At 42.0% G+C, this 26,996-nt stretch overlaps 1 long non-coding RNA gene across 2 annotated transcripts in view; it reads right to left on the bottom strand.

Moving 5' to 3' along the window:
* The window catches only part of LOC128329884 (uncharacterized), a 44,163-nt gene extending 18,957 nt beyond the window's left edge, over nucleotides 1–25,206 (bottom strand). The window contains exons 1-2 of one of the 2 annotated variants that reach the window (XR_008309834.1): nucleotides 25,150–25,206; nucleotides 2,058–2,202 (exon numbers count right to left, since the gene is read on the bottom strand). This is a non-coding gene — a long non-coding RNA (uncharacterized LOC128329884). Of the gene's footprint in view, nucleotides 1–2,057; nucleotides 2,203–4,570; nucleotides 4,711–25,149 lie in introns of those variants that run through there. The other variant, XR_008309835.1, reaches the window with a different exon arrangement.
* Nucleotides 25,207–26,996: the final 1,790 nt, after the last annotated feature.

Here is a 26,996-nt window from a genome sequence, read left to right as displayed (position 1 = left end):
ACGGAACCGGCAGGCCTGGTTCAGTTCAAGTCCAAACCGGACTTGAACCAGATTGGACCAGTTCAGTCCAGCACCCCTTTGAAACCTTCCTGGTTCGGTTCAGTCTGGCGGGGTGGGGGGTGGGTTGTGGACTTTTTATTTATTTAATTAAAAAAAATTACCTTACCCCCTTCGGAAGAGTTTTTGGAGGTGGCTGATGGAGGCCTAGGGCAGATTGTGGCCTGTGGCCTAGGGCAGATTGAAACTACTGAGCCTGTTCCCCTCTACTCTTTGTTCTATAGAGACATCCGTGCCTCCCTCATCCTTCCATTGCTAAGGAAGTATCCAGGTCATCCGAGCCAATTCTACAGCTCCTTGCTACTATCTGACTCTAAGCCTGCCATCATATATAGCATTGCCAGGTAGTGTGCAGTTGCGATCCACATGTGTTGGTGGATGACAGGCAGTGAGTCCTATCAGCCTTAATAAAAGGTCCACGAACCCCCAAACAGTCAGGGTGGTTCGGTCTCGGATCTAACTAAACAGGGGATGGTTCGGTTCGACCCCGAACCTTCGAACTGAACAGGTTTGATGTCAAACACGTCAAACGTCAAACCTGTTCACACATCGCTAGTGTGTAGGTTCTTCTTGGAATGCAAGAACTTCCCAAAGGGTAGTGCTGTGAAACTCACAAAAAGTTCTTGCATGGTATATGGCCAGGACTGTACCAGGAAGGCGCACAGCTTTCAGAATTCCACACTTTGTTGCTGACTGGGGAGAAAATGTTGGAGATGCAACTCCTGATGGCATCAACTCTTAACATCAGCAACCCTATTGACCACTAGGGGCATTAGCGGTTGAGCCAGTAAGGAGATTTCCCCCACTGGCCATACTTTCTCTACTCTGATTCCCCTTTGTTAGACTGAGAGAGAGACTTCCATTTTCTCCCTTCCTCTCTTCTTTTATGTAGCTAGCAGCTAAGCACGTAGGCTTATCTATCTCCCTGACTGATTTCCTAAATAAATGACTTTATTCAGAACTTTAACTCCATATCTCCAGACACTATTAATTAGCAGTGCTCCCCTTACCTGTGCACTTCCACTATAGTTGGGGCAGATAAAGAAATCTCCCCTCCAAGCTCTCTAACAGAAAAGGCCCAGGTCTAAGACTTGCAGATTAGGCTTGCAGCTAATAAGTGCCTGTAGTGGATTGTGAATAGTGGAAAATTCCTTTCCTGACCCAGGCCAGGTTACTGGATAATCTCCCTGACTGGTCTAAACCAGTTCTGCAACACAAGGGAAGGCTCTAGCACTAAGTCATCCCTTTCCTCTGCTTGAGAAGCAGACTGGCTGGCTTAAAAATATTTAACTTTCCAAAAACCAGAAAGAAAAAGAAAACATTCTGGTAGGGTAAATCTCACAGCCACCAAGCCACCTCTAGAGAAAGTCTTTCCCAGTGGGGTTTAGGAATCCCCATTTCATTTTGCTTCCCCTTGCAGTAGGCTAGAATAAAACCTCTCTCTCCCATGTGTCTGCCTGTTCATGGAGTTAGTTCTTAATTGTTAATTTGGCCAAGCTCTCTTTGAGATGCGTTTTGCACCAGAGAAATCCCCCTTCTGCCTCCCCACTTTTCTCCTACTGGGTTAATAACCACCCTTGGAGGCTTGTAAAAGGTAAAGAACAAAGAAAAAAAGCTTTTATTCAATTATTACAGGCTGGTTCTCTTTGAGGCTTTTAGATTTTTAGAAACACTTCAAAAATAATTAGTTGGTTACAACAATACTTCAAAAGCAATGCAAAGCACACACACAAAAATCAAAATAAATTTCCTGGCGCAAAGTCTGACTACACAAACTGTTCCCGAAGCTGGATTCCCGAAGCCAAAGTCCTGGCTTCCTCTTTCCTTGACTCACCAAACTCCTGATGACAATCAAGCTTGCTGCAGATCTCTCACCCTGAGAGACTATCCTGCAGCCTCCAGCCATGAGGCATCTGACCTCATGCTAGTCTGCACTCTCTGCCACAACTTTCTTTCTTATTCCCAGCATTCCCAGCAACATCTCTCTAGGTCTCACCCACCTGGTGCACTGATTGGTTGCCCTGGAGTTCACCAGCTTAACAGTCAAGACAGGGGTCCACTTCCAATTAACTCTTTAGAAGGAGGGGAGGCAGGTCACTACAGTGCCTAAGATGGGGTGTGCCAATGGTAGCATCAGTCCCAGATCTGAAAAAAAAAATGATGTTCTATCAGCACTGCAGACTAGAGCAGCTGTTGTCACATTTTATTTCATCTTTGTACTTCACCATCTTGATCCTGATACTCCTATGTTTCCTGAACATATATGCTACTTCGCCTGTGGCAACAGTATGATTCAGTCCGAGAAAGTGAAGAGGGTAGAAATGTATTTGAAGAAATAAGCACAGATTTTAGGAGCCAAAGAGGAGATTCCATATGAGGGAGACCTATAGTTGGAGTTAGATTAATTGCTACATATCAGCTGATGATTCAACTTTTCTTAGCCCGTGGGGGGGTTAGGGTTATGGGCAGGGGAGGGGGGCAGGAGGGAACTGCTGGTTTGTTGGATTTTGAAGGTCATGTTTCTGTAATACAGTAGTGGCTTTATTACAAATTTTAAAGGACCACTGATAACTTGTGTTAAAATGCATTTGGTGGCTTTGTATATGAACTCAGTTTATATCAGAACATGAGTACACTGGGAGCTTTTTTCTAGTGTCTTCTGATATATGAATTTATGACTGTTTGACTTCGTAACTACATAAAGATTATACAAAGTTTTTCTTTTCTTTTACCCTGGTTGTTTTGTAGGCTTCTTGTGGAAAACAGGGTTTGTGATTTAGTTTCAATTTTGAGCAACATCATTCTGGAAAAGTTGACCTATACAGATGGCCCTCATTATCCATGGTCCTGCCACCCACAGTTTCACATATCCATGGCCGGGCAATGTAGAGTCAACCTCATTATATGTGGTTTGGGAATAGTAAGAATTTGCCTAGCTGCAGCTCCAGTTCCTGGGTTGCCGGAAATAACCTCCAAAATCATTTCCGGCCATCTTTTACAGAGCCTTATTGTGGCTCTTTTGTTTAAAAAAAAAATCACCCCATAATTATTTGCAGAAAATCAGCAGAATTCAGGGGTGGGGGAGGGCATTTCTGGGCAGCTGGAGACCTGCACAGCATGGTACAGCACTTTATTTCTCTTACCTCTGCTTTTTTTGTTTTTTTAAGCCCTTTTTTCACCTCCAGGAACCTACCCTCCCCACCAGTTCCCATTGCCTCAAGGTCTCTTTATCCGCAGTTTTGTTATCTGTGGTTGTAGGTGAGAATGGAACCTCCGCAGATTAAGAGGACCACCTGTATATTTTTGAGGAAGAATGCAAGGTTTGTTAGAAATTTGGCTGCCATTAAGTGGTCATAGTAAGCCTATAAGGTAATCTTTACTGTGTACCTACACATATTTTTATTTTCAAAGTGATTTTTAAAAGAGTTTTACCTACACTATAAATATACTGGTTAAAGGAAAACTGGAATCAAAGGGCATGAAAGCTCAGAGATACTTTGTCTTCAGCTTGACAGCATACTGTTTACCAAGTAAGATTAATAGAAATTTGAGACATAACATAAGAAATTAATTAACAGCATCTTGCAGCCTTTTGCAGCATCTTGCACCTTTTCCAACTGTCTTTGTTTAGCATTTTTTTTCAAATAAATGTTGATATTCTGAATTAGCATAAATTAGCAATGTAATGCCAATGAAAACTCTCAGCATCTATTAATTACTTTGGGAGTTGCAAACTCTATAGCACAGCTTACTTTGGGAGCACTTTACAGTATATCTTATTACAGTGGGAATTACAAAATCTAAAGCATCCATTATTTACTTTGAGGGTTACCAAATGTAGGTACTAGCACTAGAAACACATGAGTAGTAGCTTGATTGAATTTTTCAAAAACTCTATTTATAAGCATTTATAAAGCACTTATATTCTGGGAGACGTAAAGTACATTTCCAATCTACTGTTATATGCATTCAGAGGTTGCACTGAAGTAACAACCCTTCACAAAGGCATATTTAAAGCCTTCAGATTCTAATATCCCATTTCTAAATGTGGCTTCAGTGTACTTACCTTTTCCCCACTTATAATTGCTTTACGTTCTAAAGGGGACTATTTTCAGTCCTCTTTGGGTCCTTACTAAGCACAGAGTTGCACAATGTGGGCTCCACATTGAAAAAAACCCTGTGCTTTTTGCCACACAAAAAAATGGTAAAAATAACTCTAATCAGAAACTCATCTGGCAATTGTAATATGCAGCAGAACAGACCTAACCAAATAGGCACGATAAAGAGCTGCCAGGGGCAGCTGAATTCTGGGCAAATGGAGAAGAGAAAATTCATCCCTCGTAGACCCATGGAAAAAGAGGGTCTGAGGTGTGGGGGCAATTATGCTTCCTATTTTCCCAATTGCAACCTTTCCCCCCTCACTCTGTACAAGGCTATTGGGTTAGGGCCAGCCCTGCTGAACATAATGTTCACCTGATGGATTCCTGATTGGAGTTCCTTTACCTTACCTTACCTTCACTCCATTCACTTGCATGGAACAAAGAAAGCGGCGGTAACTGCGAAAATGTGTGAGGAGGAAACACAATCCAGCCAGGAAGGAATGGGGTTGAACCATTAAATCCTCTGGCGGTGACTTGGAAGCAGGCCTTCTCTGCAGTCACTTCTAGGCTGTGGAATACATTATAGATATCCTATAGGGATGCCTATAGACATCCATGGTTTAACATCTTTACCAGCCTTCAAAACAGCCCTTAAGACACCTTTTTTTAGCTAGGCTTTTAGTAATTTCTGAGTTTTAAATTTTTAATTACTGTTTTCCTTTTTAAAAAAATGCTGTAATTTCTGGATGTTTTAAATTTTTTAATTGCTCTTTAGATTTTTTTACTTGTAATTTCTGAATGTGTTAGATTTGTTTGTTCTTGTTTTAATAGCTGGTCTTATTTGTCTTTGTTTTTGTGAACCGCCTGGAGCCTCTGGAGTCAGGCAGTATAATAATTAATAATTAATTAATTATTAATTAATTAATTATTAATTAAAATCACAGTGAAGTGAAAGAGATCCTTAAGAAGGGAGGCTCACACACAGCCAATCCGGTCAAATCACCCACAAAAAGCATGAATGAACAGGGCAGATTTTACTTGGCACCTAAAGGCTAACAAATGCACCAGATGTATCTCCCTTGGGAGGGAGTAGGGTGCATCCACTGAAATGACAGTCAGAATCATTGTGCCTTTGTTGATCGGGAGCCAATGGACTTCTAGGTGGCATTTGCTCATACCAGCAAGTCTCTGCCAATAGCCTGGCTGCCATATTCTGCACCAGCTAACGTGTCCAAAGACTTTTAACAGATAGCCTTATGCATTATAGCAATCAAACCTGGGTGTTACTAAGGCATAGATAGTTGCAGCCAGGTAATTGCTTTCCAGGAGGGGATGCAGCTGGTAAACTAACCAAAGCTGGAAAATTTGTAAGACAAGTTGGAAAAAGGCACTCCAAGCTCCATATGCCACCTGGGCATCATCCAGCAGCAATGAAGTGGTTGCTTTCTGTCCGATAAGGCATTAATCTTTCCCCCAGTGCTGACCACTCAGCTTGTTATCTTTTACATATTGCAAAGGCAATTAAAGTTTGGGAGAAGATAAGTGCACACACACACACACACACACACCCTCAAAAAAGTGCAGCTAGTGTTGCTTTTATTTCTTTTTTGGTGAGGTCTAAATTCACATACATTTTTAAAGCCACCCCAGGAGGGAAGAGCTATTCTATTTCCATCCCCTTTTCTTTGTAACATGGAATATATAATGTTTTCAAAGAGATTAAATTTGTATTTTTAATGGGTAATGCAGCATTCAGAGGGATGGATACAAAACTGCTTAGGGAGATAGCCAAAGCAGTGGCCAGAGATAACATGATTTCATTTGCTGCAGTCAGGAAACATATAGTCCCCAAACATAGATGTTTTATATCTACTCAGGAAAACATCACAAGGGGGAAACCCTAATAATAAAGAGAGCTGATTATATTAATAAGAAATGTATTAAGTGAACAAATATCTATAAGCAGAAATACACACACACACACACACAAACCAAAACATAACTAGTTTCAAAACAAAAAAACCCAAAACCAGGGATATTTTCACCACAAATACAATACATGGAGAAAGGCTTACATGTCCCTGCTCAAGAGTCACAGTCCCAATCCTAAACTGCTTCCCCAGATCCCCATGGCTACTTTTTTAGCCCTCCATGTGTTAAAACCATAGCATTTTTAGAGTTGAGAGGGGCCTTGGAGGGTTAAAAGAGCGGGGCCCAGGGCAGTTGCCCTGCTTGCCTTGCCTTAAGGACAGCCCTGGTTGCTTCTGAGGGCAGGACTAAAACCAATGGTTTGTAACTACAAGGAAGCAGGTTCAGGCTAGACATTAGGAGGAATTTCCTAACCATAGGAGCTGTGTGACAATGGAAAAGTCTGCCTTGTGCAGTAGTGGGCTTTCCACTAGAATTTTTCAAACACAGGTTGGATGGCATGGCCTTCTGCCAGAGAAGCTGTGCAGACTGCTGTTCTGAACAAGGTTTGAATAGGAGAACTCCAATGGCCAGGGGCCTCCGGCAGCCACCATGCACCCGCCCCGCCAAAGTTCCACTTTTTGCTTTTTAAATTTTTTTAACCAAAGCCAGGGGGGTGGCTGGGGGGGGGAGTGGAGCAGTGCTTCTCCCTTCTCCCCACCTCTCCCAGTCTCCATGGTGGGGACCAGGAGCAACCCTAGGCCCATCTGTTCAGGCCAGCATCTTTAACCAACTGTGAGGCGTGCCTGCACAGTTTCTTAGAGACACTGGCCTGAATGGACGGGCCCAGCATTGCTCCTGGTCCCCACCACCACTGGGGGAGGGGGGATAAGGGAGAAAGACTGCTCCACTCCCCGCCCCCCCACAGCCACCCCTCGGCCATGGTAAGAATTTTTTTTAAAAGCAGAGCTTTGGCAGGGCAGGCCCCCCAAATGACATTTGGGGGGGCCTCATGTGGGTGGGGGGGCTTGTGGTTGGTCAGTGCAGGTGCCCAAATTACCTTGGTGCACCCCTGCTCTTTGGAACACCTTGTTGGCTTGGGTCTAAGTTTCAAGCTTGTCAAGATCATTTTGAAACAAGACCCCATTATTTCTAACAGAGCAAACCTTTTCAAGTGGTGATTCTCTTTATTTAGCAGAGGAATAGCAATTGGAGCTATCCATCCCCAGCACAGCATCACTCCGCTATTGCTGGTGTCTGTCTTATGTTTCTTTTTTAGATTGCGAGCCCTTTGGGGACAGGAAGCCATTTATTTATTTATTTATTTATTTATTTATTTATTTATTTATTATCATCTGTGTAAACCACTTTGGGAACTCTTGTTGAAAAACAGTATATACCTATTTGTTGTAGTTGTATTTTGAACTTTGATTCTATCTTCCAAGCTGAATTGATATTAAATTATGCTAGTACTTAATTTCTGTAATGTTCAAAAAGGAAACCGCAACATGAATAGGAACTTAACATTCTTTGAGAAAAATATAATCAAGGCTGAGGAATCCTCGCCCCCACCCCGCCCCTCTCCAATCTAATGTATCATATAGGCATTATCATGTGATGGGGGGGCCTATATACTGAAGTAATGATGCTCAGTGCAATATGAAATCACAGAGGATCTTTGGATGGTTTTATTTTCTATGAAAGTGTATGAGGTCATTGTTACAAAATGGCATCAATGGTGTTTAAACCACAGAAGATGCATACAATCTGTAAAATGGATATGGGGGAATGTTAAGCTTTGTAATGAATCAAAGGGATTTTTTAAAAATCCATATGTGGCTGGTAAATGAACTCAGAAATTGTGGAGATGATAATTAAGACAATTGAAGGGAAAAGGTAAATATTAAAGTTGGACTTCACCTGTTGGTATATCTTCTATATGTTAACAAGTCTGTTGTATTAAGGCAATCAAAATTGATGGTATTAAAATCTAGTCATTGCTGCAAGAATGTTTACAAAGTTTTGGAAAGGAAAAATTTATCCAGGTTACAAAATATGTAGGTAGGTATAACATGAATAAATAATGGAGAGCCAGCGTGGTGTAGTGGTTAGAGTACTGGACTAGGACTGGGGAGACCCGAGTTCAAATCTCCATTCCGCCATGAAACTAGCTGGGTGACTCTGGGCCAGTCACTTCTCTCTCAGCCTAACCTACTTCACAGGGTTGTTGTGAAAGAGAAATTCAAGTATGTATTACACTGCTCTGGGCTCCTTGGAGGAACAGCGGGATATAAATGTAATAATAATAAATAATAATAAACTCAACATGTAGTAGAAATAATAATAATATTAATATTATTATTATTATTATTATTAATAATAATAATAATAATAATAATAATAATAATAAACAGCTCAACATGTAGCTTTTAGGAAATCACATGAAAATTTGCTGTCAGTAAGAGTAAAATGGAGTCCAGTTGTTAGGTGTGAATTGCAGTTGAATATATTCTATTAAGGATAAGATGATGCCTTGGTTCCAACACCACACAAAACTCATGATTTAATTGTGGTTAGCATGACAACTGTGGGCCTTTGGCTTGCGTACCCTGCCCATCCCCTTCGCATGCAGAATCTGTAACCTCTAGTCTTTTTTTTTTTTTTTTAAGAACAAGCCAAGATCTGTCATGACCCCCCAAACCTAGCAAATCCCAGCTTGTTTTAACTATAGCTGGTGAAGGATATGAAAATGGGATTGAATCAGAAGAATCCCCAAGTGCAGTCTTTATTGTGAACTAAATATCCCAATAGAATCAAATTTCATAATATGGTAAACCAATGACAAGAATTTTCTTAATTGTTTTTCAAAACCTACTTCCAATAGATCTGTACTTTTGGAGTGAAACATACATGTCTCACTCCAGTTAACATAATTACTTTCAAAACATTTCCATCTAATTCTGGAAATATCATATGCAACTTTCAAGATGTTGGACTATTGAGAGACAATTTTTATAATGGTTTTCAGCTGTTCTTACATTGGGACTTAATGTCATTTAATCGTATGCTGCAGATTTCCTCCCAAAACTGCTGTCATAAACCTCTTCATTTTGTAATATAACCACAAATTTGTTCAACCTATTTTTAAAAAATTAAGGAGCAATTTTTACAATTGTGATAACCATCCTTTTGGTTCCTTTTCTTCAAGGAGACATTTTAATTGTGAATACTATAATGCGTAATTTCTAATTTGCAAAAATGAGGTTATCTAGAGGTTATCCATTTTACAGCACTAACAATCTGTTTGAATAATACCCTTTCTTAATCTAAAACAAAGATATTTTAATCCATAAAAGGAGTATTTTTCTTGTTAAGTATCCAGCATACAGACCAGATCTTTTCCCATGCACATTGGTTCTAATGGAGAGAGATCTGCTACAAGCTTCTTTTTAACTTGTTCCAGACAGTTAAAATTGCAGCCTTAACAACACTATTTGGGTAACATTTGAATAATAGACTGACATGAGCCAAGCAGATCATGTGAGGAATTCCCATATCAGCATCACATAGAAAGAGTTTATAATTCCTTGGCAGTAGGCCAGTCTTAAATCTGTAAAGTTATGTGTTACTGCCATTGTTCAGCACTTTGATACTGCTCAGGATCAAGTCAGGAAAGACAAGCAGGGAAATCAACTTCAATCCCCCAGTATTCATAGTACTGTCAACCACTCTGGGTAATGGTTATACCAAGCAGCCTTTCCCCATCCTCACCTCCTGCAAGGATGCAGCCCTGAAAGCTTGAGATGGCCTCTGTCTTCTGCTAGTGCAGAAGGCTGCCGGCATTATGCATATAAACACGCTCAAATGGATTTTGATATCAAGATTTCTGTGAATATTATTTGTATTCAGCACAGCCTACATCTGTCTTTTTCATGTTTCAGATATAAATTGTCAGGGGAGTGAAGACAGCAGCCCTGCTGATACAATGTATTCTCTGGAACAGTGATAGCTTCATGGCAAATAGGAATCCATTGGTAGTAGAAAGAAACAAAGCCAAATAAGTGCTCAGTGGAGAATATTCATACATTTCAGCTAGATTCTTCTTTTTGAGGAACTCTGCCAAAAACATTTCTTGTCTATTATTTCTTTTAGCAGAAATAACTAGTAGATATTCATCCAGCTTATAAGTACCTACATTATTCTAAATATCTACAGAATCTTGCTCCTTGTTTCCTTCCCCTCCCTTCTGAATATATTGGAACAATGGAATGGCAGTCTTAACTTACCAGTAGAGATTTTCAAGGGAAACAGAGCAATTAACACATGCTTTGTGTGTGAGCCAAGGTGGCCTGAAGGACATAGGGCTGTGTAATTAACATGTAAAAACTCAAAACAGACAAAGTAGAAGAGAGCTATAATGAGGCGATTCTCACAATTGCCAAAAGGCGGGCTAAGGGAGCCTAGCCCACTTTCTGGAGACTGTGAGAACCACCGCGAGAACATCACAAGCGGGTAACCCGCTTACGGAGTCCTCCCCTAAGCTCAGGTTAGTGGAGCAAGCACTCCGCTAACCCGGGCTCTTCAATCGTGTGCTGCCGCACCGCAGCTCCATGCCGCGGCAACACACAAGGAGACCCCTGCCGGGAGGATAAAAGCAGCCTCCTGGGCTCGGGGGTCTCTCCAGCCCTCGCACTCGCCGTGTGGCCCCTAATCCCCACAGCCCCCACCGGAGCCAGCGGTCATGTGGGCGGCCAATCCAGCCGCCCAAGACTGCAGTCTGCTCGTCTGTGAGGAGAGCGCACTAAGCCTGCTCTCCCCACTAACCCTCTCGAGGTGGGTCTCACTGATTGTGAGACCTGCCTCATTGTTTCTTCTCTGTGTCTCTCTTGATGCACATATCTTTTCGTGTGATCACAACTACCTGGATTGCAGGCTGCATGTTTTTATTGCTGTAGCCTCTTCATCCCTCAGGATAAGAGCCACTCTCTAGAAGACAGAACAATTTAAATTGTGGTGTTTCACTGAATGTGTAACAAATCAAAGATGCAGCCAATAGGAGGATGCTATTATAATCAGAGTGCAATTTGGCAGCCTCAGGAACATGAGAAAGAGGAGCAGCAAATCACTGAGAGAAAATGGAATAGTTGAGGGCAAATTGAATGGGCACATTACTTAAAGAGCATCTTATAAGAGACAGTAATATGAACACTCTCCCCCTCCAACAAGGAAATTCATTGTTGAACTTCCTGTATATGAGTTATCCTACTATAACCCCTTTTGTTCCTAAAACAAAACAGATCAGATGAGGGCTTATTCCATCCTAAACCATTGCTTTCCCCACCTTCCTTCATATGTCAAAATACAAATCCAAGCGTCTGTTCAAGTGTAGGCTCTTGGCATATATTTCCTAGATTTGTTTCAGATATTCAGTCACACATGAGAATACAAGTAGCTTAATATTGGAATCCCCAGCTATAGCTAGGCAAGGACAAGGTACAGTCTGAGGGAACATTTGAGAAGTAACTTCTCAGGTGTTTTTAGAGGAGAGGAAAGATACTTTTGGGAAAGAAGATTGTTGTTGTTGTTAATCATCATCATCATCATCTTTATTTGTTAGCCACCCCATAACAAATTGTTCTCTGGGCGGCTCACAACACAACATCCAATAAAAACACATAAAACATCCAATAAAAACATCCAATAAAAACACATAAAACACATCACACACACACTACAATACAAAACAATTGTAAAACTTTTTTAAAAATCAATTATAACTATCAAATTTTAAAAGCCTGAGAAACAGAAAGGTCTTCACCTGGCATCTAAGAGCACAAAGTGATGGTGCCAGGTGAACCTCACTGAGGAGACTGTTCCATAAACAGGGTGCAATCCCCCCAAAAGCCCTCTCCGTAGTAGCCACCCACCTCATTTCTTTTGGCAGGGGCATTCAGAGCAAGACCTCTGAAGAACTTCTTAAGATTCAAGTCAGGATATACAAGGCAGGAGGCTCTCTCTCAGGTAACCCAATCCTAAACCACTTAGGGCTTTAAAGATTAAAACCAGCACTTTGAGTTGGGCCTGGAAACTGCCTGGGAGTCAGTGTAGCTGATGAAGCACTGGTGTGATATGATCAAAGTGCCCAGTCCCAGTTAATAATCTTGCAGCCCTATTCTGTACCAGCTGCAGTTTCCGGACTGTTTTCAAAGGCAGCCCTATATACAATGCATTTGTAGTAATTTAAGTGAGAGGTTAGCAGAACATGGGTAACTGTGGCCAAGCTATCTCTATCCAGGTAAGGTTGCAGTTGGCATATCAGCTGAAGCTGCTAAAAAGCACTCCAAGCCTCAGAATCCACTTACATAAGAACATAAGAACATAAGAACAGCCCTGCTGGATCAGGCCCAAGGCCCATCTACTCCAGCATCCTGATTAGCACAGTGGCCCACCAGATGCCGCTGGAAGCCACAGGCAGGAGTTGAGGGCATGCTCTCTCTCCTGATGTTACTCCCCTGCAACTCCCACTTCAGCCTCTAGCAACAGTGTTGGATTGATGAGCACCCCCAAACTGAGAGCCTGGTATTTCAGTGGTAGTGCAACCCCATCTAGAAAAGACTGAACATCATTCACCCGGGCAGAGGAACTACTGATTAACAATACTCCAGTCTTGTCTGGATTGAGTCTCCTTGTTCACCATCCAGTCCATTACTGCATCCAGGCACTGATTCACAACAGTCACTGCCTCACCTGCATCTGATGAAAAAGAGAGATACAACAGAATGTCATCTGCATACTGATGACACTTCACAGCAAAACTCTGAATGACCTCTCCTAGCGGTTTCATGTAGATGTTAAACAACATAGGGGAAAGAATGGAACCCTGCAGAACCCCAAAGCACAACTGCCAAGAGGTTGAGCAGTAATGCTCTTCGGGAGACGGCATAACCTCCCTAAATGCCTGCCTGGAGTTGGTAATGGGCTGGATGAGGGATAACAAACTGAGACTGAATCCAGATAAGATGGAGGTACTCATTGTGCAGGTTCGGAACTTGACAGACTATTTTGATCTGCCTGTTCTGGATGGGGTCACACTTCCCCAGAAGGAACAGGTACGCAGTCTAGGGGTGCTTCTGGATCCAAGTCTCTCCTTGGTGTCCCAGGTTGAGACAGTGGGCAGAAGTGCCTTCTATCAGCTTCGGCTGATACGCCAGCTACATCCGTTTCTTGAGTTAGACGACCTCAGAACAGTGGTACATCTGCTGGTAACCTCCAGACTGGATTACTGCAATGCGCTCTATTTGGGGCTGCCATTGTATGTAGTCCAGAAACTATGGCTGGTCCTGGGTCATCTAGGAGAGGCCATATTACTCCCGTATTGAAGGAGTTACACTGGCTGCCGATGTTTCCGGGCAAAATACAAGGTGTTGGTCATGACCTATAAAGCCCTAAACAGCTTGGCCCTGGGTTTTTAAGAGAACTTATTCTTCGTTATGAACCCCACCGCCCACTGAGATCATTAGGAGAGGTCTGTCTGCATTTGCCACCAGCTCGTCTGGTGGTTACTCAGGGACGGGCCTTCTCCGTTGCTGCCCCGAGGCTTTGGAATGCGCTCCCTAGTGAAATAAGAGCCTCCCCATCTCTGACATCTTTTTAAAAGTCTCTAAAGACACATTTCTTCACCCAGACTTTTAACTAATATTCTTTTGATTGTTTTAATGTTGTTTTTAGAATATTGTTTTAAAATTTTAAATTGTGTTTTAGATTTCTTGCTTTTAAATTTTTTGTTTTTAATTAATGGTTTACTTTTAATCTTGTTGTAAACCGCCCAGAGACGTAAGTTTGGGGCGGTGTAAAAATATGATAAAATAAATAAATAAATAAATAATCAATCCCCCAGCACCATCTTTTGGAAATGGGCCTCAAGGTAGAAGCAGAAGTTAACCACCACCAACAGTGCCTCCCACACCCAACCTGGCCAGCCTATCCAAAAGCATTGGGTATAGGCTTTTAGGTTTGGCAGGGGGAGTTCAGTAAAATGCAGGGAGAACTCTTCTGGGAGTGAAGGCCCTAGCTGAGTAAAATTTAACTGGAGGAATCATAAAGTCATATTGGGAAGGTTTTTAAGGAGAAATGGAATAAAATGACAATTTCTAATAACGGGGCACAGGTTCCCCTTTATGCCTACTGATTTCCTTCAGTGAGGACAAATCAGGAACTTCAACCTTACTCTGTGGGCTCTGGTCTTGTAAAAATAAAGGAACAACAACAGTGAGTCAAAGGTGAGGTGGAGGTGTGGAGGCAAAGCCTCAAACAGGTGCTTAGAACAAATAATATTTATTGATTGTTTCACGTATGGTTGATGCATTTGGTGTCAGCTTTCCTCAAAGGCACTAGAAAATGATGAATTAAAACTGCATATATAAATACTAACTAATCAAAAATTAGACTAAGATCTTGTTTAAGGTCTAATTCATAGGAGCTATTGTTTTGTCCTGATTATTATGTATTATATTATTGTTGGCATATTGTGTTTTTAATCTTGTTTTAATCTTTGTATGTTCTCTGTATGGCCTATGGCTGTAATAATAAACTGATTGAATGAACTAATCAAAACATTTTTTAAAAAACACCCACTGAAGTAAATGTATGTAAGTATACTGGCTGACACCCAGACTAAGTTAGCAATAGCAATAGCAATAGCACTTACATTTATATACCGCTCTATAGCCGGAGCTCTCTAAGCGGTTTACAATGATTTAGCATATTGCCCCCAACATTCTGGGTACTCATTTTACCGACCTCGGAAGGATGGAAGGCTGAGTCAACCTTGAGCCCCTGGTCAGGATCGAACTTGTAACCTTCTGGTTACAGGGCGGCAGTTTTTTTTTACCACTGCGCCACCAGGGGCTCAACAATACTACTCAGGAGTCACTCTAAAGGATCAGTACCAATAGTTTGGATGTCAGTCAATGAAACCAGAAATTTATAACAAGCTACAAACTAAAGACCAAATTTATCAATGGTGTGCTTCAATAAATCATTAGTAAATTTGATCTTTAGTTTGCAGCTCATAGAGGTTAACAATAAGACTCTAAGGTCTCAGAGATGCCTATTTGTATATGTTGGCATATAGAAGCAGACACATTTTATGCCATTATGAGATCTCCACAATATGATTGTACTCAATTAACATTTTCAAGGTTTTTGGTTTTCATCCGGAAAGTTTAATCTTCTCCTTTCTCTTTAGGATAACCAGGGGTGTAACGAGGCTGGAGTGGGCCCAGAGACAAAATTTTAAGATGGGCCCCTCGCTGATACACACACACTCACTTCACATGTGACTTGCCTCTGGGGGGGCCCCTCGAGGCGTGGGGGCCCCCAGGCAGCTGCCTCCCCTTGCCTAATGGTAGTTACGCCCCTGAGGACAACTATCTATTGTACATCCTGGTCATCATTTTAAAATATAATGAATATAATTCACAGCAACTTAGGGTTGAATCAGTCAAAACTTTACCTATAGGATCCCCCTCGAACAAATAATTCAATGGGCTGGGAACCTGAAGTGATTACCAGCCCACTGAATATCCCATGGATATTAGCTGTGAAGTTATGTAAGAGATTGACACAAGAGACCAGCTTTATAAGAGACAAGCGCAAAATGTGATCTTCAGATAAGTAATATCTCCTGTGAATTACACATTTGTGGAGTCTCTTGGCAGCATCAAGAATATGGAAGGTCTGACACATTATAAGGCAAATGGGTGATGGAATCCAGCAAGTCTCTTCTTATGTTCTTATGGCAGCATTTCTTCTAGTGCAGGTGCTAAACTCAGGGCACCTACAAGTGAGCTGCCAGAATGCTAGATCACCCTGCTGCTAAAAATAAGGATACTTTACTGCACTGGAATATCAGCTCAAATCCATATTAGCTCAATTTGAAATATTAGCTTAATTTGCTGTCCTTTAATAATCCATGCTTTGCAAGATTCAGGATGCATATTCAGATTACAACACAATTTACTAAGGCAGTATTCCTACGCTCCTTGCTTTGAAATCAGTTCCACAGGAGGATTGTGTAGGTTCCTGAGTCGCAATCGGGGCATAATGGATGTAATCTTCAAGGAGAGGAAATGTTGACGCTGAAGGCATACATTGACTTGGACTGAAAATCATGTTCAAAGGATCATCCAAGTTTAGTGTTCCGCTGCCTTGGAGCCAGTAGCATCTGCTTCTTTCTCAAAAGGCTTCAGGACTAACCTTTGTATTTAGGCTTGCCACTTTCCTCTTTGCCATGGGACTTCTTCTTTGACATGGACTTGCTCTTTAATGGAAAATGCCCAGCATTCGCTGCTTGCAGTGACAGCATGCCAAGACCATTGCATAAAAAGTTGTGACACTTCTGTCCGGGGATAGGTTGCTTCTAATCATGATTATGAGCTCTGCTTCAAACACTCTTTTCCTGCTCCAGTGGCAATACTGTACTGTGATGGCACCGTGCCATAAGGCTGATTGCACAGTGCCCAACAGCTCTTAAAGAGAGTGGATTTATCTTGAATTAAGGGAAACTGTTTGAGCTGAAAGACACCTTTTCACTCTGTGTACTATCTGGAATGCCTCCCTGGAAAATGAACAAATAAGCCATATTTTTACTCCACCCTATATTTCTTCACATTTTGCGAATGAAGTGGATTTTTTTAAGTCCAGCAAATTTGCACACAGCTAGAATCTTTGCTGAAGTGGGAAAATAAATAAAAAAGCTAGGAAGGGGAACAACACTGAAAATAAAAACATATGTAATTTTTTAAAAAGACATCCCTGTAAGGATTGACAAAATAGACAAGAGCACTTAAGTCAGAAAATGGCATTTCAAAATCAGTGAGGTGGGCATGAGCACATTTGCATTAGCAAAAGAAATATATGGTTGAATATTGCATTTAAAATGACTGGTAAATCTGTTGTTGCTTTTTATTGCAATTTTTAAGTACTATTAATAGATTAAATTAGCAATGTTAGATTTCATCAAACACAATATATTGACTAATGAGATCAGAGCAATCTAAACAAGTTTCTTTCAGCACTGACATAATATTTACCTTTTTAAAATATACAAGATCTTCTATGTTAAGTTATTTAACCTGTCATAACTGCAAAATACTACAAGTGGAGCAGATGGAGGTATGTCACTTTGTGAGATTTTTTTAATCATACAGTAGATTGAAGTAATGGAATAGAGGCTAGGGTCTTTGAAGAGGGAGAAAAAATGTAAATAAATTATTCCATGTCCCTGAAAACATCCCTTGTACAATGTTTAATTTTCAGTAGATACAAATTTCAATGTCTTAACATTTTTCATCCACATCTTAGGGGCTAGAAACACATTTTTTAAAAGCTGTAGACATGATCAGCAAAGGATCAAGGTATCATTAGACACCTTGCAAGAAACCATATTTTGTGCTTTATAGCATGGCAGCTGCCATGCCATTAAATATTACCCCTGGGAGCAATCTGTGTAAGTGCCGCTTATCAATACATATTCAGATGGCTTGAGTGAACAAACAATTAATGAATTTTAAGCTTACTTAAAACCTTCTTGTCATGAAACATTTTTTCCAGATGGATTTCTCAAGAACAATGAACCACTGTTGGTCCCTTCATCATGACCAGGGCCCTCCTTTGTGCAAGGTGAGATAACTGGGAAATTGCTTCCCTCACTTGTCAGCTTCCTCTCGCTCCTCTCATTGATATATGCATTTCTCATGACTATCCTCGGCTTCTGTATGACAATCAAATGTACAAGATGACTGTGGGAGTTGAACACACTGGTGACTTGACAGTGTGAGGAGTTCAAAGATTACTATGCCTTCCCATTGACATTGAAGAAAACAGCTTCAGACATATAATTGACCTGTAGAGGGGATCTTGGGATAAAATTGAGAAAGGAGCAAAAGCTTATCCCAATCCAGCTAAAGTCCACTGGAAATAATAAAAGCCTGTTCTCACAATAGGAGTGAAAGAGTATCCGGTTGGAGCTTGTAAAAATAAGAAGCTCATGACAGCACTTAAGAGCAAGGCAGAACTATATCTATTGTTGCTGAGTAAGTGGTTTCCATGATAGGAAATTCTATGAATTTCAAGCAGGCTAACCAGTTCTGGAAGACAAGCCTAGAGTAACGTGCTTCATCCATCAAAACCTCAATTACATCCCGACATCCAACAGGGGCTGTGTTTTTATGTACTGGCTAAAGTTGGCTGCTTGTCAGTTTTATGTCTTATGTGTCAGAAGGTTGGTTTGTTTGTTTTCCAGTAGGCTTGTCATGTTTTATAACAGTTGGACAGTGAAAAAATATATTTCCATAGCTGTCAGGGAGAGGGACATCGGCAGCTAGAGGCCATATTGATATCCCCACCGTATTCCTTGAGAGAACCAAAAAGAGACGTTTAAGTGGAAAGAGTTGTCCAGGATGGAACTTGGGGCTCATTGTAGTGAAACAATGAGCCCTTTCTCATGAGCAGTGAGAAAGGGCAAGAGGGCTAGCAGTGGGAGGGGGGAGCCTTAAAAAGCTTACCTCCCCGCAGACGATCTGGTCCTTTCCTTTGGGCGAGCAGATCACCCACCCAAACAATTACTGGCTGCTGCCGGTAGCCCCAAGGGTCGGGGTACCAGACACATTGCCCCTCCCCCTGGAGCTCCCATAATGCACTGCACTGCACTGCACTTTGGATTATGGGGATTCCCCCTCCCTGTCCTGAAGTCGGCCAGGGCTGGAAGACAATCGGTAAAATGGGGTGAGGAGACTTCTTGCTCTCCTAACCTCACTTTGGAAGGTGGCTCCGTAGGCAGGTTTGCTGGTGCAGCACCACTGGGATCAAGCCTGATCCCAGTGGCAGACATGTGTGCAGAACTGGGCTGGGCTTCCTTCACCCAGTTTTGCAAACATGTTTGAATAGCTTCAATGTTTTCCACCCTGTGATGCAAATCCTATCCTAATTTTTTTGTCTGAAGTGTTCCAAAATTGAACCAGTTCAGGTCGTGGCTACAGCAGAGGTAAGACAAGACCCTCCAAGAAAGCCCTGAGATAAGGCTGCTGCAGTGCCTGGGGGGAAAAAGAGCATCAGGTAGCTTTACATAAACAAGATGATAAGAGTTCTGAAGTAATGATCCTCTTTGTACATATGAAAGTCTGTGTACTCTGGTGAGTGTTTTGACAACCAGGTGTAATTAATATTTTGGATGACGCATCAGAGCATTTCAAACAATGTACACTAAAATCACTTTAGCTCCCCCCCCCCCCGCCTTGCAAACTTCATCTGTCCTCAGTGGCCTCATGTGATTTACAGGAGAAGAAGTTATTGGACTCACATATTCAGTATTGGTGATAAGGACAGTCAACCACTTTGGAACGTAATAAGATCAATGTTTGTCTCTGGAAGCCTGTCAGGTTATGAAAACAGGTTTCACAGAAATAGCATTTTTGTGAATGAGAAGCTTTAAAACTGTGCCAGAATGACAGGATCAAGGCCTTAGTGTGGTATTGTCTGGCCTTGTTTGTTTTAGGGCCTCAGCTGCACCTGTTTCCCATAACACGTTGCAGTCTGATAGGCTGCCTTGAATTATTTTATAAGTCTAGTGGGAAATCAAGGCAGGCTTTGCATCCATCCCAACCTTTCAAGCTGGCTTTAACCTCCAGGCTGCTCTTGTTTGCCTGTCTCTCCATGCCCCTTGGAACTCCATCTGTCTGCCTGCCTCATCTGTCGCTCTGACCTGCTGATATGCTTCACCTCCCAATTTGGAGAGCAGGCATCATGTTCACTTGATAGCAGCCAGGAGTGCCAGGAGTATCACATGCTAACTGAGCAAAGAGGCACCTTTTAAAAGTGGTGATTCTCTTTATTGAGCAGGGGGAGAGCAACTGACCCAATCCATCCCCAGCATAGCATCCCCTCCAGTAGTGGCTGCTGTTGTCTGTCTTATGTTTGTTTGTTTGTTTGTTTGTTTGAGATTGTGAGCCCTTTGGGGACAGGGAGCCATTTTAACTATTTATTTCTATCTATGTAAACCGCTTTGGGAACTTTTGTTGAAAAGTGTCATGTAAATATTCTTCATATTTGTATTCCTATACTTGAATCAGTTAGCCGGAGCTCCTGGATTTTATTTTTCAAAGACCATTAGGTGTACCATGGCATGGAGACTTGACTTGGGCTCAGTTGCACTGACCAGCTGGCCTATGGCCCTGGAGCTAAGTCCTGCCAGCATGTACAGAGGACCTGCTTTCTGTCATTTTCTCAGGGTCACCTCCACAGACTTTTGCTAAAATTAGTAGATTATCTAAATGAGCATCAACTCTTGTGGTGGAGGTGGCTAGCATGTCACCATACCATACTTTTTGCTGGTAGTGAAGATACTACTTGCACTAGAGATGTGCAAATCAATTTGGAGAAAATCTATTCAAACTCAAATTGGGCCAATTCAAGTGATTCAAACTTAAATAGAACCACCCACAGAATAATCAACCCTGATTCGAGCTCAAATTGATTTGAGTTATTCAAGCAGCATTCTGGTAGGCTTTCTCCTCTTGTTGATTCGTTTTCTGGCTCTGGCTTCCAATTGGCTTGAGATCTCTTTGCTTCTTGGTAGGCTTGTTATAATACATATCAAGTGTTATGGGCAATTATGCCCCCATTAGCTGGGTGGAGGAAGGAGGGAGGGAGAACAAAAAAGGATGGAATTTCAAAGGGCCTGGGGCGGGGAGACAGAGAGAGCCCTTAGTGTGCCCTTGAAGAGGATATAGCAGGAGAGGAGGATGGAAGGAATCAAGAAGGTATGATTTTGTGGTTTTCTTTTTCAGCACTGAGTATAATATGCTGTGCTATTGCAGCTATATTTTTAACTATCTGGTTTTTCTGGATCTCAGATTGACAAATGCATAACTTGGGTGCCTGCCTGCCTGCCTTGAATTGTGATTTGGTCTGTTCGTGAGCTGGTATTGGGGTGAGAAATGGACAGTGGCAGCTCAGTGTGTGTGTGTGTGATATTTCTTGGTGATTGCTGTGATAAGTTGTATGTCTTCTGGCCTTGAAACTAATTTGTGTTTCACTCACTGCTCTGGTCTGCTCTGTAATCTGCATTCTGAATTGCAAGGTGTACTTAGTCAAAATGTGGCTGAAAACATTGTTCTAGTTGAGCTTATAGCTATGCTTGCTGGCTGCTAAGGGTGCTGCTGTGGCAGCTGTTGCAATGCTGGAAAATAAGAACGGAGTCATAATTGTGTGTGTGAAAGCAACTTGTGCCAATGATGTTTTTGCAGTGTAGGCACTGTGGCTGGTCAGTGAAATTTTTTGGCCATTTTTGTACTGTGCGTTTGACAAAATGTGGTGTTCTGTGTTGGGAAGGACCGTGTGCTGCTTCTGTTCTGCAATGTTTTTCAAGGCAGGGTTGCAAAAGTTGTGCACTGCACTCTGCTTATTTCAGCCATAGGGGAAAATGGGGAACTTGAAATACTCCATTGTTCCCCATGGGTAGGTCCTAGGGACACTAAAGTGGGTTGGGTGGTTTGGCATGATGGGTGCTACCTACTACCCAAGGGTAGCAGGATATGATGGGTGCTACCTACAACCCAACCCACAAAAGAAATGGGCAAGAAGGCGATTAAAAACAAAACAAAACTACTTTCCCCCAAACCACCTTAGGATCCTATGGGGGGATTGGGAGAAAGGTTTAAAAAGTTGCCCATTTCTTTTGTGGGTTGGATAGTAGGTAGCACCCATCACATCCTGCTACACAGCCCACTTTGGTGCCCCTAGGACCTACCCATTGGAAACAATGGGGTGATTTGAGTTCCCTATTGCTCCCTATGGCTGAATCCCTCAAATCCCTCAAATCAATTCAAGTTGACTTGCTGAAGCAACTGGCATTGGCCGCTATTTCGATGGATCAATTTGAGTATTTTGTGAAAATTCAATTTGAACTCGAATCGAATATCAAAATTTGATTCATGCACATCTCTAACTTGAAGCAAGGTTTGGCCTCTCTGCCAGCTTTTAAAAGGGTTTTAAAAATCAGGCATTGGTGCAGGATCATTTTGTTTTTAATTGTTTACTTAGGTTTTAAGTGTTGATTTAAAAAATTTTGGAAACTGCCAAAAATTGGCTGTTGAGTGGCTTGTATAAAAATGTAATGAATAAATAGTGTTTGTACGCCATGCCATGCAGTTGAGCCAGTGTCTTAGACTAGGACTGTACAGTCTTAGACTAGGACTGCAGAGAGCTGGGTTCAAATTACCCCTCAGCCATGAAGTTTGTCTACTTACTCACTCATAGCCTAACCAGCCTCACAAAGAGTGTTCTCACAATCAGCCCAACCCAGGCTAGGGCAGCCAAGCCTGGGTTAGGCTCCTTGTGTGGAGTGCTGGAATTGCTCCCAATCCCAGTGCTCTCACTCTACCTGACCTTGCATTTTGCCCTGACTCTTAGCCGAGGTTAAGGACGTGAACACGCCCTTAACCCCAGCAGGGATTGTGTGTTTGCTTGAGCTGCCCGCAGCCCGAACATACACAGACACGGGCACCTAGAGTGCCCATCTCACTGAGGTATCTCCCAAGGTACCATGCTCATCATGTGGTGCAGAGGCTGGGAAAACTAGTCAGGGCCTCCAGTTATCCACACTGCTCCATGCAGTGCAGATCATCTGGGAGCACTGTGGCATGCTGAAGATTGTACAGGCATCTGGGGAACAGTACATGAAACCCTGCTTTCACCCCACCCTGGTGGGGAGCATGTGCATAGCCTTACAGTGTTGTTGTGGGACTAAAGGGAGAGATCACATGTGCCACCCTGAACTTTTTGCAGCAAAGGTGAGGCAAAAAATGTACTAAATAATAAAATATATTTGCCATAGCAACTTTCAGTAGCTCACAAGTAGGAGAGGGAAGTTTCTCCGTCTTTGGGACATACAGTGAAGCCTTGTTTCTAAACTTTATTTCACAAACCATTATAGAAGTAGCAAAATTAACTTTAGTTGTTGTTAAGTTGTATTGTCCCTTTCACACTTGACAACTGATAAATAAGAGTTATAAATCAAATTATGACAGCATAGCTGCATAAAGAGTTTAGAATCATAAGATCTCTAACTGGAATATATTTTCATAGGCCACGGTCGGTGTGATATTCCATGATCTATACAATTTTAAAACCTAATTAAAGACTGGGGTGAAGTATCATTTGCTTTGCATGCTGCTCACACAGTTTGAAAACCACAAAGCGATTAAGAAGCTTCCTGGGGTCCTCAGGTGTAACACCACTAAAAGGTCAATGTTTCGTTTAAAAAAACCTAATGGATAGGGTGAGTGTTCAGGAGGCGAATCCTGTAGTCATTATTATGTCCTTTTGCCAAATGAATCCCACTGTTAAGCATGCAAGTGTTTAAAGTAACTATGCATTTTTAATCAGACCACCATGCAAAATCCAAGGCCACTTTGTGAAATGTCACGCTCAGCTTTTTAATTCTTTTTTCCCAAACATCCTCATGAAAACTGGAACATGCATATGAATGCAAACATATGAGTTGCCAGAAGACCTTTCTAACATGAGGGGCTGCAGTTCTGTGCCCAGTTATATACACGCTGGGCAGGCACAGCTCGAGGTGGAGTGCCGCTTGAAGCAAAGTGAGCATCCTCGCCTCATTGGCCCCACCCTCTTTGTCAGCTGGGCACTGATGCTGCCCCAACCCCGCATGACTAGTCATGTCCCCAGCCACCCGATGCATTGCTGGCATTCAGCACTGTTCTCCAGCTGGCATTAAGCATCGCCAGCTGATCTGTCTTTCTGTTCTTCAGCAAATGTTGTTTATGATTTGTTTCTTCCATTTTTGAAGCAGACAAAGCACAGAGTTTGTTGCTAGAGAAAAGCAGTGAGCATCCCAGCAGCCAGTCTTCCTCGTACATGCACGCACTCTCTCTCCTCCTACAAGGTTACTGAAGGACAGAGAAATGGAATAGCCAGCAGTGCTTAATGCTGGCTGCAGAACAGGGCTGAACACTGCCAGGAAGAAGAGAGGTGGTGACCAGCGCTGTGCTTCCATAAGTTGGGTAGGGCCTGGAGAGAAGTGTTGAAATGGGGATAGCTGGGCAGTTCTGGCAGCAGGGAGGTGAGGCGGAGACCTCTCAGTCACTGCCCCTGATGCAGTCACCATCTCCACCCCACCCTTCCTCATTAGATAGCCACCCCTCCTGATCAGCGGACTAGCAACATTAGTCTAGCTGTTGTGAGACCAAGCGGCAGGGTCATATGTGCCACCCTGAACTCCTTGGAGGAGTGGTGGGATCAAAGTATTTAATTATTTATTGTTTTGCAGGTTTATACATTGCCTCAGACGCACATCTTCAGATGGTTTGCAGAATAAAAACACTAAATTAAATGGTGGGATTGAAATTAATGGGACTTCCGTGATGACTGATTTGTCTCATTGATTCCAGGGTGCTTAGTTATGACTGACTAGTGTGGATGCTGCCCACTGTTTCCCTAATTTATTTATGTATTTTTACATTTTATATCCCACTCTTCCTCCAAGGAGCCCAGAGCGGTGTACTACATACTTAGGTTTCTCCTCACAACAACCCTGTGAAGTAGGTTAGGCTGAGAGAAAAGTGACTGGCCCAGAGTCACCCAGCAAGTATCATGGCTGAATGGGGATCTGAACCCGGGTCTCCCCGGTCCTAGTCCAGCATTCTAGCCACTACACCACACTGGCTCAATTAGGTAGGTAACCTCTTTTGGGTACAATTTTAAGATTCTGGTCATAACATAGAGAACCCTGCATGGCTTGGGTCCAATACCCCTCAGAGACCGCCTCCTACCTTATGTCCCATTCGATCACATCCCTGAGAGATGGTGTTATAAAATGGGGGGCAGCATGCAACATACCTGTGAACTTAAATTATTCACTCATATACAACACTTCCTTTTCTTCCTGTGAGCATGTCAAAAGAGGCATCCCACTAGAGCAGATTAAAACCCCCAAACCTAAAATGGCTTTTAGCAGATTTTAGGTGATTATTGATTTTGCTATTGAAGTAGAAAGAGTAGTTACCATAGCAACAAGCTCAGGACCCAGTATGTACTGCATGCTCTGAAAGGCTTGGTCCTCTTCTTCTTCTTTTTTGGAAGACATCTGCAATCAGCCTCAAAGCATGGCTGGGGACAATAAAAACACTGGGTTTTTTTCCTCTGGCCATTGACTGCGGCCCAGTCCACATATGCTACTCATATCTGATATAAAATTGTGGTGTAATTTAAGAATTTAAACTCATTCCATATATGGCTGCAGAGAATCAGTTCTGATAAAAATGCACATTACTCTTTATGTTTTCAGGTTTTCATACAGAGAAAAGAAACAGAGAGGAGAAGGTTTAAGTCACTAACAAGCTGTCAAGGACAGGACTAGAAAAATATCTGAAAGCTCATTTTAGAATTCAAGAAGGCACAAAGCTCCCTGTAGAGGTCTCTTGTTCTGGCTCAGCAATGCTTATATAAACCTACCACATACAGATTAGTCTTTGCTGGAGCTGCTGTTCAGAAAAATTCTTCTATGAGTCAAACTCAAAACGAGATACATCCAAATCACAAAATTAAATTGGTACTAAATCTATCATAGCTACTCCCATGGAGTCTAGGAACTGTAATTTAGTGAGTCCTGAGAATTCTCTAATAGTCATCCCCAGAAGAACTACTTCTCCCTGGGTTTCTTGAGTTAACCATGACAGTTATTTCATCATTGCATGATGAACATGTTAATGTGAACTCACCCTGTTTGTGAACAGCCAACAATCCTTAAGCAAGCCCAAATGGGCTTGCTTAAGGAGTTCTGATCAGCTAAGACTACTACTGCAATGATTAAGAGTTGTACGAAATAGTGTTACTGAGCTGTGGAAAATATCCTGGAGGCGAGAAACAAATAATATTAACCCCTGCTAATTGGGCACAGAAGTACCTTTTCAAGTGGTGGATCTCATATTTAACAAGGGGAGAGGAACTGTCCCTCTTCTACCCAGCACAGCATCCCTCCCAGTAACTATTGGTGGTGTCTCTCGTGTTTCTTAGCCCTTTTGGGACAGGGGACCATTATCTTTTTCCTTTTGTTATGTGAATTGCATTGAGAACTTCTGAAAACTTGCATTGTGAATTGCACTGAGAACTTGTTGAAAAGCAGTATATAATTGTTTTCATAATAACAATACTAGGAAACGGTGGTATAGTGCTCTTCCTTTCCCCCTGTTTTTCTTACTCCTTTTTCCTATTTGTTTTTTCAAATACTTTCATAGGTGCGTATCTGGGGATTCTTTGTTTTCAAGCATTACATGATTATAAGGCCAGATTTTTGAAGTCGCCATTATGCAGAAATATAGGGGAACATAAGAAAGGCATAGAACATGTATGGCCTCATGAGTAAAAATCAACGGCATGGCACATTGGCTCATCTTATATGTTATGGAATGCCACATCCACATCACCGCCAACATGCCATATCTGAAGTATAGCTTTATCTCCACCAAGAGGCCTGTAATGTGCTAAAAAGAGTAATGCTACAGGCCACACTGGAAAATGCTGTGACATGTTTGCCTACTGATAAGTTTATCAGCAGCCTTCTGATACTGATTGTGGAAGTATCAAAAGTCGAGTGGAACAAATGGTTTCTAAATGTATTTTCATAGTCAAATGAGAACCATAAAAACCAGTGTGAATGAATCTTGCCAAATGAGTTTCTTTTTGGCCCCAAAACAAAGAGACATTTTCAAGATAAGAAGTATTAACCTAGAGGAATTTTATGCAGCAAAACTTTTGGCAGGCATGGGAAAGGGGAGACATGCTATTCAGTGTATAGTGTTTAGGGATTAGATCTACAAAGTGCTTTATTCCACTTAGTAGGTAGTTTCCAGT

This window comes from Hemicordylus capensis, chromosome 6, assembly GCF_027244095.1.
Source record: "Hemicordylus capensis ecotype Gifberg chromosome 6, rHemCap1.1.pri, whole genome shotgun sequence".
In the NCBI taxonomy this organism is placed as follows: Eukaryota; Metazoa; Chordata; class Lepidosauria; order Squamata; family Cordylidae; genus Hemicordylus; species Hemicordylus capensis.
This window is presented reverse-complemented; position numbering and strand designations above follow the sequence as displayed.